This window comes from Podarcis pityusensis, assembly GCF_964106645.2.
Source record: "Podarcis pityusensis genome assembly, chromosome: 5".
NCBI classification, from domain to species: domain Eukaryota; kingdom Metazoa; phylum Chordata; class Lepidosauria; order Squamata; family Lacertidae; genus Podarcis; species Podarcis pityusensis.
The window spans coordinates 99,062,791-99,077,172 of NC_138032.1; the positions used below are offsets into that span (position 1 = coordinate 99,062,791).

Here is a 14,382-nt window from a genome sequence, read left to right on the forward strand (position 1 = left end):
TGTCTCAAAACCAACCTTCAGGGCTCAACCAAGGCCTGGAAAAGCCCCCTTGTCTCACGCCACTCGCCCTCCTCACGAATCTTCCCTGAGCCCCAAGGAACAAGGAAGACAGGAAGGAAGGGGGACATTCAGGGAAGGCTGCGGAGAGAAAAAGAAACCACGGGCTGAGCCCGAGATGCAGCCAGGGGCGTTCCAGCTGGCCAACGGGAAAACTCCTGCCCAGCCCAGGCAGGAAGCTGCTTCCTGCCTCCAAGCCAGCATTCCACATCGGGAGGGCAGGCGAGAAATGGAAGGGGACCTGAAGAGGACCCACCACCGCCAGGGGCCACTGAGGGGTGAGAAGGACATTGAGGGACAGTTTTACTTTTTATTTATTACTGTTACTATTATTATTATTTTATATTCTTCTGGCCCTCCCCCCCTTTTTTGGGGTGTGTGTAACTTTGGGGTTTTCTTTTCTCCCCCCCTCCCCCTCATCAATTATACATTTAATTGGAAAGTAAGCCTGAAGAAGTTGAGCCTATTTTAATTCTGGGCCCTACCTACTGCCAAGTTGTGCCGGTCTGCTCCAAGGAGAGCAAGAAGGTCTTTCTCTTCATTTCACCCCCCTCCTTTCCCTTTCCTTTCCCTTCTACTTCAAGAATGTTTTCAACAATGAGACCAGGGGCCAACTTTGGTAAAATTGCACCAGCGCAAGGCTCTCTCTTACGTTTCATTCTCTACATGCTCTCTAGTGCACTACATCATAGTTTTGCACCTCCTTGGCTTGACACTCTGTAAGGGGGAACTGCCCACACCACCCTAAAATTAGCGCTGACGAGACTTTCTGAGAAAATTCATCTGTAGCTTTTTTCACTTTTGGATACTGTACTACCTTTCAGCTTATGAATATTCAGGGGAGCTATATGAGAGAGAGACAGAGACAGAGACAGAGACAGAGACAGAGACAGAGACAGAGAGAGATGCCCTAAAACATTCTAACATTTAGTCCTCCTGACTGAGGTGGTTGAACTATGACTGGAATATATCAGTTCAGAAATAAATGCAAAGGGTCTGATCCTCAGATCCTGGAATGCTTGTCTATATGGGGACAAAAACAAATAAATGAGCAATCTATCCACATAGAACTTTAGATGGCAAATAAAAGGATTTCAGTCAATACTTTCCCCTGAGATACAATTTTTCTAAGTGGAGGGACTATTTGCATCTAGGATTGTGTTCAGTCATGTGACCTTCACTTGGAAGTGATACATTTCAAAGACAAGTGAGAACCAGACCTAAGTGTGACTAAACAAGGAAATTACTATGTTTAATATATGAAACACCCCCAGTAAAATATTTAACAACAACCTCTATAGACATGCAAATCAAGGAAGAGTCTATATGTAAAAGGTAAAGGTAAAGGGACCCCTGACCATTAGGTCCAGTCGTGACCGACTCTGGGGTTACGGCGCTCATGTTGCTTTATTGGCCGAGGGAGCTGGCGTACAGCTTCCGGGTCATGTGGCCACCATGACAAAGCCGTTTCTGGCAAACCAGAGCATGGAAACGCCGTTTACCTTCCCGCCGGAGCGGTACCTATTTATCTACTTGCACTTTTATGTCTTTTGAACTGCCAGGTTGGCAGGAGCAGGGACACAGCAATGGGAGCTCACCCTGTTGCGGGGATTCGAACTGCCGACCTTCTGATCGGCAAGTCCTAGGCTCTGTGGTTTAACCCACAGCGCCACCCGCGTCCCTAGTCTATATGAGTCACCTGTAAAATCATTTAAACATATTGTTACAAAAGTTGGGTGCTGCCCCTCTCTCAGCTGAGTAGTGGCAAGCCCCCATGGGGTCCCAGGCACCCAGAAAGGGTCTGTTTCCCTTTGGAGAATGGAAGACAAAGCAGAGATTGTCCATGGTGTTAAGAAATATGGTTTATTCACCCATTTACACTTGCAGTCTGCATGGAGGTCTTACGTTATGGTCATTTCAAGAGGCAGCAGTGCAGGTGTCCTTCAGCCTGCCTGCCCAAGATGGATCTCAGCTCTTCTTCCTCCTTATTCCTCCCAACAAACCCCCACCCCTGGGCAGTTGCCCTGGCAACCTTCCAAATTCCCAGTCTCTGTTTACATGTGGCTCGGCCAGGTTGTTTTGCGTAAGCTAGCCCTGGAACTGCTTGAGATCACAAATAACCAATATCCTAGCATTTATTAATTTCTAGGGTTTAGGGGGGTCCCCCCCCCATAATCTATAACAATATATACACTTTACATTTCCCCATTGCCTAAATGGGGTAGGCAACCTAAGGCCCAGGGGCCCAATCGCCTTCTCAATCTGGCCCACAGACAGTCCAGGAATCAGCGTGTTTTTACATGAGTAGAATGTGTGCTTTTATTTAAAATGCATCTCTGGGTTATTTGTGGGGCATAGGAATTCGTTCACACACCCCCCAAATATAGTCCAGCTCACCACATGGTCTGAGGGACGGTGGACTGGCCCACGGCTGAAAAAGATTGCTGACCCCTGGCCTAAACAATAAAGCTGTGCTTACAAAAGGAACTCTTGCTTCTAAATATATTTACTAAAAGAGGCAAGTCTCATTGACTTTAATGAAACTTACTTCCAAGTAAGAATGTCCTGAATTGCCCAATTATTTTGCTTATGGGAAGAAACTTATCATGGATATATGATGCAATTCCATTCAGTTGCTTGGAAGCTTAACTTCATTGTGAACATAACACAACACTGGGCTAGGCTGATACTCTCCACCACCACTTTATTTGGTTTACAATGGGTCAGCCGCTGGGTCAGGGAAGTTGACAGAGAGTCCGGCTCTTAAGTAAACTGCTGTATTTCACTGAAAGAAAAACAAAATTGTTATTTGTTGCAAAATCTTGTTAACTGTGTTTGCTTTGGCATTTGGATGCCAAAGGCCAACAGGGTCAATATTTTTAATGGCTAAAATGAACTTTAAATGAAGAGTATAATTGAGACTCTGCTATCTGCAAGAGACCTGAAATGGTATATGAGAAATTTGGGTAACATTTCCAGTGATACTTGACAACTCTACAGCTACATCTAATTCATTTATATACTGTATATTCATCTTACTTTTACAATTTATAATTTACCCTATGGCCAAAGTTATCTGAGCAGCATACAAGGCACAAAAACAAAAATGCAATAAGATAACCAAATGCAACTAACCCAATATAATTATTGTGTGGTTGCACTTTGGAGTTATTTGGAATATTAGTAATACTGATTTTATTCATAAATATTTGTATGGCACATATTCAAACAATAGAATAGCAAAATCAGAATAAAATGCAGCTGACAGCCCAGCAGGCACTGTGAATTCAGTTCTTTGATCTCAGACATAATAAAAATCTTGCATGACAAACAAAATGTCATTAGCATTGGTGTGTCTTCCAGAACGCAGAAAGCAGGCAAGTCCATTGGAAGGGGGGCCATGACCGAGAAGGCCCTTCCCCCTGGTTGCTGCTAACCAAGATTGTGGCACAAGCAAGAAGGATTATTCAGATGACAGCAAGGCTGGAAGAGGACCGAGGGAGACAGGCAGTCCTACAGGAAATATACTCAAATATCGAAAGTGTGGCGCACTTCCTGTTGAGTGTATTCTTTCATTTTAGCTAGCAAAAGTTTCTGATGAGTCTCAAATAGAGAAAAAGAAAGTGAAGCCACTTCATGTATATCTAGGACTTGTCTGAACTGAAGTGGGATCTCTCCAAAGTGGCTCAAACTGAATTGGGGGCCTCCAAAGTGCTTCAGATATTTAAAATTCCCATAGAATTTGAAACATTTCTTCCCAAACTTGATAAGAAAAATGCCACAGTGACAGGTAGGGGTGGGGAAGACAGATTTGGTTTCTAATAAGAGGGACCAGGGCTCAGTCGCTGTGCTTTGGAGAAGGGAAATTGAAGCCACGTACCACCTTGTTCTTACGTATTTGCTAGTTCTGTTAGTGGTGCTTGCTTGGAAAATGCCAGGTGTTTAAGTCCTTCTGCCTCTCTGCCACATACCCAGACCTCTGCTGCTGTCAAACGTGTCAGCTGAGCTGCAGACAAGCTTGGAGCTGGTTTCTTTCTTTTTTCATTCATCATAACTCCCTAGTCCCCACCCCATCCTTCTGAAAAGTTACTTCACTAGGGGCTCCTCTATAATGTATGCCATTTTCATAATAAAACTGTTGCCCACAAAACCACAGGGGGAAAGCAAATCACACTGAGTTCTCATTTCCCACAACACCCCTCCCCCTTTAAAAGTCTCCAGCACAAAAACTCTTAACCAGGGTTTTTGTTCAGCTAGAGCTCACCAGAACTCAGTTCTGGCACCTCTGTTTGGGGTGAGTTCCAGCACCACTTCTTTTAGAAAAATAGCACTGCTCTTGATCTATTTGCCCGTAGCTTGTCAGGTTTATTGCCTGGAGACACTTCTCTCATGTATGCTACTTTCATGCAAACCGCTCACAAAATTTATGTGAAATGATATCTAACCACTGTAAACTTCGGATGGTTCCGTTTTGCTTGGCAGGTAGGTATGAAGATAAAATGTAAACAAAATAGCAACAACAACTATGTGATGAAGCTTTATTTGTGGCTGTTCCATGTTTGATTCTACCCCAGGTAAAGAATTACAGAAACAATCTTAATTAGAACTTAGAAAACTAGTACATCATGAAGAAAAATTCTAGCCATTTCTCCCCACTCAACTCAATTTTTTAATGAAGAACTCTTCTCAAATGTTGGCTACCCACTACATTTAACATCTACTACTCCCCATGTTTAAAGGGGAGGGGAGAAAGGAATACATGCAACCAGAGAAAAGCAGTGTGCATACCTGTGGGAGACCTGTTAGGAGGAGTTGTAAGATACAAGCTTGTGTGGTCCCCTTGGCTGAGGCATATTTGCTACTTGTGAGGTCTGGGTTACAGTCCAGCCTGGGCGACAGAACTTTGTGGGAGGCCTGAAGCAAGCTGCCATCCATTAACTACTGCATCTGTAAAATATAACAATTTGCACCTATCAGAGTTGGGAAACTTAAAGGAGGCTGCCACACAAGAGAGCTGCATCAACTACTGTAAGTGGATGGGCAAGAAGAGCTACAGCAGAAGCATCTCTCTTGATATCTGAAATGAAAAAGAGGAACAGAAGTCTTAGCTGCTGATGCTCTGAGTCCAGAGTCTCCCGCTGCATCCATGGATAATGCTGTTTGAATAATAATAATTTAATAATAATAATTTATTATTTATACCCCACCCATCTGGCTGGGCTTCCCCAGCCACTCTGGGCAACTTCCAACAAAATATTAAAATACAGTAATCCATCAAACATTAACAGCTTCCCTAAACAGGGCTGCCTTCAGATGTCTTCTAAAAGTCTGGTAGTTGAAGGTGCACAGTGCAGTGTGGCTTTAAATGAAACAATGGATGAAACATCGGGGCTTAGATGGAAACATTTTAAAAGTTGGCCATTCTGGAAATAGACATAAAGGTAAAGGGACCCCTGACCATTAGGTCCAGTCGTGGCCGACTCTGGGGTTGCAGCGCTCACCTCGCTTTATTGGTTGAGGGTGGCCAGCATGACTAAGCTGCTTCTGGTGAACCAGAGCAGCGCACGGAAATGCCGTTCACCTTCCCACTGGAGCGGTACCTATTTATCTACTTGCACTTGGACGTGCTTTCGAACTGCTAGGTTGGCAGGAGCTGGGACCGAGCAACGGGAGCTCACTACGTGGCCGGGATTTGAACCGTCGACCTTCTGATCGGCGAGTCCTAGGTTTAACCCACAGCACCACCCGCATGGTACTGACCAAATACCAATATTCCACCAGTTTGCAGAACAGAAAGAGAGAGAAAGGAAGCAGTATTATTCTATCACTGCTGCTCAGAGCTGTTTCAGCTCTTCCACAAGTATCACTTAACAGCAGTCATTTCATCAAGCTGTCTGCACTGTTTCCGCCCCACCTGGTCAATATAACTTTAAGAACTGGGGCATGAGCGTGTTCCTTTCCTTTTCCCTCCCCATTCCCATTCCCTTTTATGTCAACTATTTTAGATTGTTTTTCATTTATCTGCTCTGGAAGCTTTTTTTTTTTTTTTTTGGCTAAAGGTTGGAATAAAACACTTTATAACTAAATAAGCTAATGCATTGTGCATCTATCTGGCCAAGTCTTCACCTGCTGCTTTTAGAAAAGTCACCAATAAAAAGAAGATATTTTTAGAACTGTCACCAAGGGGTAGGTGAAAAATAGAAATAAGTGATGCAGAAAGAGTATTGAGTCCAGTAATATTTTTACAGGGCAGCACTGGGGAAAATATACACAATGGCTCTTTTCAACTAATTTTACTCAGCGTAGACCCACTGAAATTAATAACCAAATAAATAACACTGCCTGTGCCTAGAAATTGTGTGGGGGGTATCTGTTATTATTATTATTATTTTATTTTAATGTATTGTGTGTTTTAAGCCATGATAAATTATGTTGCTAATGTTGCACACCTCCCAGGGATCTTGGGTGTAGGGCAGTATATGCACTGAATTACTACTCTTTCTCCTCTCTTCTTTACTATATCCCACCTTCCAGGGTTGTGTGCTGGTGTTGAAATACAGATTTTGCAGCTGGAGTCCTGCAGGCCAAAACTGGGATCTAGGAGGTTTGAGTGCAACCTTCTGCTTAGTTATGCAAGCGCACCATACATTTAAAGCACCAGTGCCATCCTCCACCAAGAATCATGGAAAAAGGAGACTGCAGAAGCGTCTCAGGGGCTTTGGTCTCACTCTTCTCCCTCATGATAGCCAGGGCAGTTTGGTGCAGTGGCTACAGTTCTAGTTCAAAACTCTTCTCAGACATTAACTTCACCAGGGGAGTCTGCAAAAGGCAGACAGTGGCAATTCTTAAGATGTCTTAGCAGAGAGGCGCTACATTTTGCTTTGTAACAGGTACAGGATCTCAAGAATTAGAAGGGACTCAGGACATCATCCAAACTCACCCCCCCCCCCAAAATCTCATAACAATACACTACAGTTTAGATTGAAATTGTATATATAGTAACAGAAAATTAAAATGGGACCTATTCAACATTCCATAGTAAGGGGATGTTACAATGTGGAAAGATATGGAAAAACATGGGTGTTCTTTTTTAAAGCAACAAACCTGAAAGCAGGTGTACCGTGACACCCAACCAAGATGGCACAAAGAGACCTGAAAGATGTTAAGATGTGTAGTCTCCTCTACTGCATGACAGAAGATAGTAATATTTCTTTTGAAATGTGTACTGTACGTATCATTGATGAGAAAACATTGCAAGGAGTTGTTTTGATTGTGTAAAAATGTGCAACAGTTTCTCCATCTGTGTGTATTTACCACAGGTGGCGTAATGGTTAGAGCGTTGGGCTACAATCTGGGAGAGCAGGGTTCAAAACTCCACTCAGCCATGAAGCTCCTTGGGTGGCCCTGGAGTCAGTTGCCACTTCTTAGCTCAACCTCCTTCGCAGGTTGTTGTGAGGATGAAATGGGAAGGAGGAGAAGAACCAGGTACACAACCTTGAGATCCTTGGAAGAGAAAGGTGGTATATAAATGTAAAAATAAATAAAAGATAAAATACAGCAAAAAAGAGAGCATAAAAATCTTTTTGGAATTAGACATGTTACAGTACATTAAGTGTGTAGTGTTGTCAATGTTTTGTTTTGTTTTTTGAAATTGATATGGGGAGGTGATTTTACAGCAAGATTAAAGTGTTTGGGGAAGGGAAGTTTAATCTCACTCTTGGAATGATACAGACAGCCCTGAGATGGGTGACTTGTGAATGTCAGGCAGCCCTACCTAGAACTGAGAGAACTCCTGCCCTGTTGTGCCTTGAGCCCTTGCCACGCAGTCTCTCTAATTTTAAGAAGTGGCACTCACACACCATTCACATGTGCCAAGCTTGGTGGGAGAGGGAGGGGAGTTGGAGAGCAAGTGAACAAGTGCTGGGGGGAAGCCAGGTTGCTGGTGCTTTCTTGCAGAGGCAATGGCCATGTCCACCAATTTTGTGGGGGCCTGGCCCCCCTCAAACATGTTATTGGGCCCCTCGGAGTTGGCATCTATGCTCTGGGCAGCTGATGAGTGACCAGCCACATTAACCAAAGGTTCTGTGCTAAGTCCAGCTCTCCCTGGAGGGCAGGTTCCAGAAGGTGATGCTGGGGGTCTACTGTTTAGGTAGCTCCTGAATATTGGGTCTGTGCTATCTCATAGGTATCTGTTTTATCCCACATGTCCTTCAGCAGATATGAAACTACTGCAATAGGACTTTGGGGGATTTGGAGTGTGTCATCAATCCTTCCTCCAGATAAGACAGAGGCTGTTTGGTCAGCAGGAAACCTCTCCTGGAAGTGGTTTGTTGTGCATCACCCCCTGAAGGAGCAGGTCTGCAGTCTGGGAGTGCGTCCGAACCAGCTTTGCTCCTGGAGGGGCAGATTGTGGCTGTGGACAGGAGGGTAGTTCTATATCACACTCTTTTGTCACACCCAGGTCAGGCACCTGCGATGCCCTGTACCTGGGGTAGTTCTTAGGGAGTGCTCAACTCATGTGGAATGAGGCTACCACCTTAGTTTGAGGAGCTTGTTATTCAGAGCATATCACCCCAGTATGTTTTGTTCTTCACAGGCTTCGGGTTTGTTTCCAATCCCAATTCATGATGCTGGTTCCCTCAGGTCCTAAACAGCTTGCTTGGGTTTAGGGGACTGTATTTGAAAGACTGGTTACTTTCATAATATTTCTTGCCCAGTGAAATATTTGGAAGGGGATTTTGCTTAACACACACATACCCCACCCACGTAAGGTGAGGGCGTGAATATACAGAGAAGCTGACACATTGATCAGAGTTCCTTATATATTTTGGCACTGTTTTGAGGCTCGCCCCCCTTTTTGCATGGTGTTTTGTGCAGGGCTCCCCTCTTCTTTCTTTTATTCTTGCTTTGCCAACAACATCAAAATGAGCAGCCTGGAAAAGGCAACTGTTTTGCATAAGAAATGAAGTTATTTATAATGCAAATAAAAAAGGCATTTTATCTCCCTCAGCTAGGGTTTCCCATCCCCACAACATACCTCTGGTTGATTTTAAATAGGCTTTACTTTTACTACTAGCTCACTTCCCCCACATCATGTGGCAGAAAAACCCTTTCATGGCTGCAGCCGGTGAATCTATGCATCATATGTGAGTTTCCAGGCAAATATATTATAAGCCAGTGTTTCTCAAACGGGTTCACTCCCCAACTGTTGGGCCCTCAACAACAGTGGGACTACAACTCCCATCATCCCTGACCACTGGTCCTGCTAGCTAGGGATTATGGAAGTTGTAATCTAACAATAGTTGGGGACCTGAGTTTGATAAATACTGTATGTGATGCTGGAACCTTGGTATCAGGTCCTTCCTGCTCTCTCCATAATATGCAGGGACAGACATATGACATGAATTCCAAATTGTTGGATACCACTGGGAGGGTGGGGAGGCTTGAAAATGGCACATCACACATGTGATATGGGAAGAAGCAGCGAACCTCACACAGGTGTTCAACTTCTGCCTTAATTCATGCTCTACAATTGCAGGTGCCCTCTTACAAATGCAGGGAATGAAGTGGCTCCTTTCCCTCTACCACTGAATCCTCACTGAAGTGTCTGGCCTCTGTCATCAGTGCTGTGCTGCTACAGAATGCAGAAGGGGGATCATAGGATGGCACACTCATCCAAACAAACAAGATCCTCCCATTTACAAAACTGACCTAATGCCTTGCATCTAGTTTACAGTGCGAAGGGCACTTTTGGTATAGAGGAGTATTGAACTATGTGCAGTCTGATGAGCTGCAAGCCAGACATGGATTTATCACCTTTTGTGAATTGGGGCAATAGAATTACAGGGAAAGCTGATGGATGGCCCATCATGGGGGGGGGGGGGGTTTGCTAACATCAGCTTTGCAGAATGGTGGCTATTACGTGCTTGGAGTCATACCCCAAAACTGCAGGACATTCTGTGCAGCCACCACATCAATATTTCCCATATATAAATAGAACAGCAGTGAAGAAAGCTGTATACTTGCTGCTGAAGCCCACAAAACCTGTGGCTTTGAAAACTGGGATGGGAATAAGTTCTGCCATTTATAGAGGGAAAACAGTGATTCATTATCTCCACGGGTGCTTGGAGAGGTGGGGGAAGGGAGGAAACTTTAAAAACATCTACATGTTCTCTCTCCAGATCAATGGACCTGTATTCAGCAAGTGGCCCAGAGATAACCCTCAGTTGCTGCAAATCCTTACATCAACAAGGGCTCTCATAGATGAGTGGGGTGGGGGTGGAGGAGGCTGAGATGCTGTAGGATGGAGACAGTAATTCAGCTTTACAATGCCCCCTCCCCCATCTGTGCAAATCAGAAACACACAACAGAAGATGAGTTTGTGTGGGTTTCCAAATTCATGTCCCTTTCCTCTTCTGTTTATTAGGGCTAACGTTCTCACATGTCCTTTCCCCTGTGTGTGTGTGTGTGTGTGTGTGTGTGAGAGAGAGAGAGAGAGAGAGAGAGAGAGAGAGAGAGAGAGGTGAGGACCAGCAAGCAGGCAGGACCACCCTTGTTGCACCCAGCAATTCCTTCCTGATAATCTTCTATATTTCAGAAAAACAAAAATGAGCCCCAATTTCTTTCAACACAGTTAAAAGGGGTGGGATAAAAGGGCTGAGGGAAAGAGAGAATAAGGAAACTTTGTCCTTGGTGTCCTAAATGCATTTCCTTTAACAAGAAGTTATATTATGAAAAATGACAGTAAGAAGGACAAACTGCATTAAAAATTAGAGGAGGTGGATTAGTGGCTGTTGCAGTTATGAATGAATGAATAACTTATTACAGCTACAGACCAATGGACAGAAGCATGTAATATATTTATAATTTTCATAGTGTTTTAGATCTTAAAACAGTCCACATACATGATATCAGCCATAAAAAAATATTTTAAAAAATGTACAGAATGACTATTTCTAGCCTAATTCAAGTATAAATATAAATGTAGTTCTGACTCGTCTCCTATTATGATGATGTTATGATGATAAAGAAATTAAGAGCAAGAATATTTAGAAGACATGCAAGTACAGGAGGAGAACTATCTTGTAGTACTATATGGTAACACAGGGGCAGAACCTTTGGAGAACTTACATATTCCTATTCTCAGGAATAAGACACATTGAGTTCAGGTGGACTTACTCCCAGGTAAGTGTGTAGAGAATTGCAGCCATAGTTATCCTGCGGGTCAGTATTTTCCGATATTTCAAGTTGTACAAATACTTAAGAAAGCAAGGTTCACTGAGAGATAAAACAGATTTTGAACTACTCAAACTCCAGAACTACCTGGAGATGGTGTTTTCAGTTTTGCCTAGGGGAGCCGGCTCTGGGCTCAGTCATGGATCCTCAGTCAGACAGGGCAAACCAGGCAGTTTCCCCCAGGCAAAGGTTAACAAATTAGACAGTAGATGGAATCAAGTATCATGGGTGTAGCCAGGATTTATATTGGGGGGTGGTGGACACCCACCTGTCATCATCCTCTGTCTGACTCTGTCTAGCAGATTTGGAATGAAATGTCTCAACAACAGTTGTATTAAATTACTTTCTTTTGACCCCATGTGCTCAGAAATATCTGTCAAAATTTTCAGTCATTTGAAAACTATGAAGTTAAATAAAAAAAAAATAAAATCAGGGAGTACCTTTCATGCGGTTAACAAGTACCGGTATATTTTGCAAAATTACAAAGAACATGCCTTTTTCATCTTATTTTTAAAAAATCTAAACTAAAACAAGTTTTCTTGGATTTGCTGAAAACCTTTTCAGCACTTCCTCCTCAAATTCCTCCTTTTTTCCAGTGCAGTTTTTGTAAGCAAAGCCCACTGAGATGCTCCCCTGGCCTTTTCGACCTTAGCCAGGTCTTTACTCTCCATAAGGTACTGAATGAATGCTCTATGGTACAAATTGGGCATGGCTGAGCAAAAGAGATGAGCAGAGCCTTTTTTGTGGCTGGGCAAAAGATTTCTGCCTCTTTTACTAGGTCTGCTATGTTCAGCTCTTTTAAGTGCTCTTTGCTGAGTTTCTTCTTCTACCTGGTGAACCATAGTTCAGCTTCGGAGCTTAAGACTTGCAACTTATAAAAACTCAAGAACTGTTTGGCTTTCATCTTGAAGTCTTGAATGGTCACCTCCAACATTATATGGGGTGCAGAGCCAAAAGTGAAAAAGCAGGTGAATGCTCTTCTGAGAAATGTTGCTCCAACAAAGACACTGAATAAGGACTATAAATAGCCTGTGGGAAACTTCCAATTATTTCTTGACAGGTGGTGCAGGTGCCTATTCTCAGGAGAAAATGCTGGAAACTATGAGAAGCTTCCAGAACCAAGCTACCTGCAACACGATTGGTGAATTCATGGAAGCCACGACTATTGTTCAGTCAGGTTGCTATTTATGTCACTAGAATGAGACACTTATTAAATGTTAAAATAACTACCACCAGTGCTTTTTTCCAGGGCAACTCTTTTTGTTGTTGTTAAAAAGTGTGTCATTTAACTTCATGGTGAGTACTGGCACCTATTTTTATAGAAAAAAAGCACTGACTACCACCAGCACAACCAATGTCTAAACCTGAAGCCGCTTTTGAGGTTGAGGCAAAGGCCAAGCAGCTCTCCTGCCCCCGCTCCCCATTTGGCCCTGATGTAGGATAGTGGAAGCATTTTGGGAGCTGCACGGACAATATTGACCTGCCTCCCTCTCCTTTGCAGCCCCAAGCAATGGCAAAACTACATGAGGAACAGTGAGGCAGATGATCAATCTGCCAGAAGTTTCTTAAAAGAACACTGGAACACAACTGCAACTTCTTGGGCTATTTTTTCTTATCAAAATCACCCCTTTTCCTGTTGCTTTCCCACCTGCAGAAGGAAAGATGATGGAACTCTCCCACTCTTCTCCCCCACTCTGTGGAAGGGAATGTGTTAAGTACACACACACAAACACAGGTTTCAAAACCTCCTCAGCTGCATTTCAGTAAAAAAATAAAAAAGCTATAAGGTGTGTCCCAGCGCCCCTTCTAGTCTGTCCCCAATTCAAACGGGACACCAGCTTACAAACCGAGAAAGTTCCTGGCCTTAGCTGATCCTAGCAGAGTCATATAACCTGATCAGCTTTCTGACACTAAAACCAGTTTCTCACACTGAGGGTGTGTACCCAGAACAGATTGTACAATGGGTAACCAATGAGAAGGCCACAACCAGAGACCTGATTCTTATTATGTGGAGTTTCTGGGAAATCTTTGGTTGCACATCTATACTTTGGCCAAGTCTGTTGGTTTAGCATCTTCCAGAGTGATTGAACAACAGCAAAAGTCACTTAGCGAGCCCATGGAATCACCTACTTGAGAAATATATTGAGTGAATAAGAGTGCTTCACTTATAAAGAATGATGCAAGTGATGAGTGGATGCAACTCAGTTTGGAATATACCTGCAGAAGGCTTTGTGGTTGGACAGGTCAGAGCATCTCCAGAAGTTCAGCTGTTTCAATAGTTTTACTCCTGAGCAATGTTGTTAGTTCAGAGGGTCAGTACATAAACCTGTAGATGATGATTTCCAGTACAGTGGTGGCATAATATGTGCCAGTTTGTAGCGTCTTACCTTGGATGACATGCTTCACCAACTCTCTTTCTCTCAGGCCTGGAGGGTGTTGCTTGCTCTTCAACATTCCACCAGTTCTGGTGTGCTTTCAGCTGCTCTAGGCTCTAGCTCTGCTCAGCTTGTGTAGCTCAAGCGTGTTAGCTTTTAGCAGAAGAGAACACACTCTCTCTCACACACACTACTTGCATTCAAGGAAATTCGTGAGGCTGGGGTGCAATTTAGGTTAAGCAGCATGTAATTACATCGTTTGGCACTTGGAGTGTGGCCAGGACACTAGAGGCAAACACCTGTACTCTTGCGAAACCTAGCATGGGAAAATAAGCAGCTAATGAAGAGAAATCCAAGTCCTCACCCTTTTTTTCACATTCAGGTTCCAGGCATGTAAAATGACCTGTTATGCTAGATCTGCAACTACAAACTGAATTTTCCTAAACTCTGTAATTTTGAACTGTGACAGGTGAGAGGGGAGATGGGTGGCATATAGCAGGGTTGATGTAGTTGATAATGTTGCAGATCCAGAGTCCAGTGTCTCTGGCAGTCGAACTGCTCCAAGAATCCAAACAGGAGATATTTGCCTGGCAGCCCTTTGTGGTTTTGGTATTTCGAGATTAGCTATTGTAATGGATTTAGGGGTTGCTCGTGCGTACGTTGCCGCCACTCCTGGCGAGGTTACCTGGTTAAACCCTTTCTGACTGAACAGCCT

The 14,382-nt window shown here is 43.6% G+C and overlaps 1 long non-coding RNA gene across 1 annotated transcript; it reads right to left on the minus strand.

Annotated features, from left to right (window-relative positions):
• Positions 1–2,690: 2,690 nt before the first annotated feature.
• LOC308477295 lies at positions 2,691–13,839 on the minus strand. Its single transcript, XR_013986457.1, has 3 exons — positions 13,680–13,839; positions 4,846–5,004; positions 2,691–2,842 (listed from the first exon to the last, which is right to left on the minus strand). It is a non-coding gene; the product is annotated as an uncharacterized lncRNA (long non-coding RNA).
• Between the last annotated feature and the right edge of the window lie 543 nt (positions 13,840–14,382).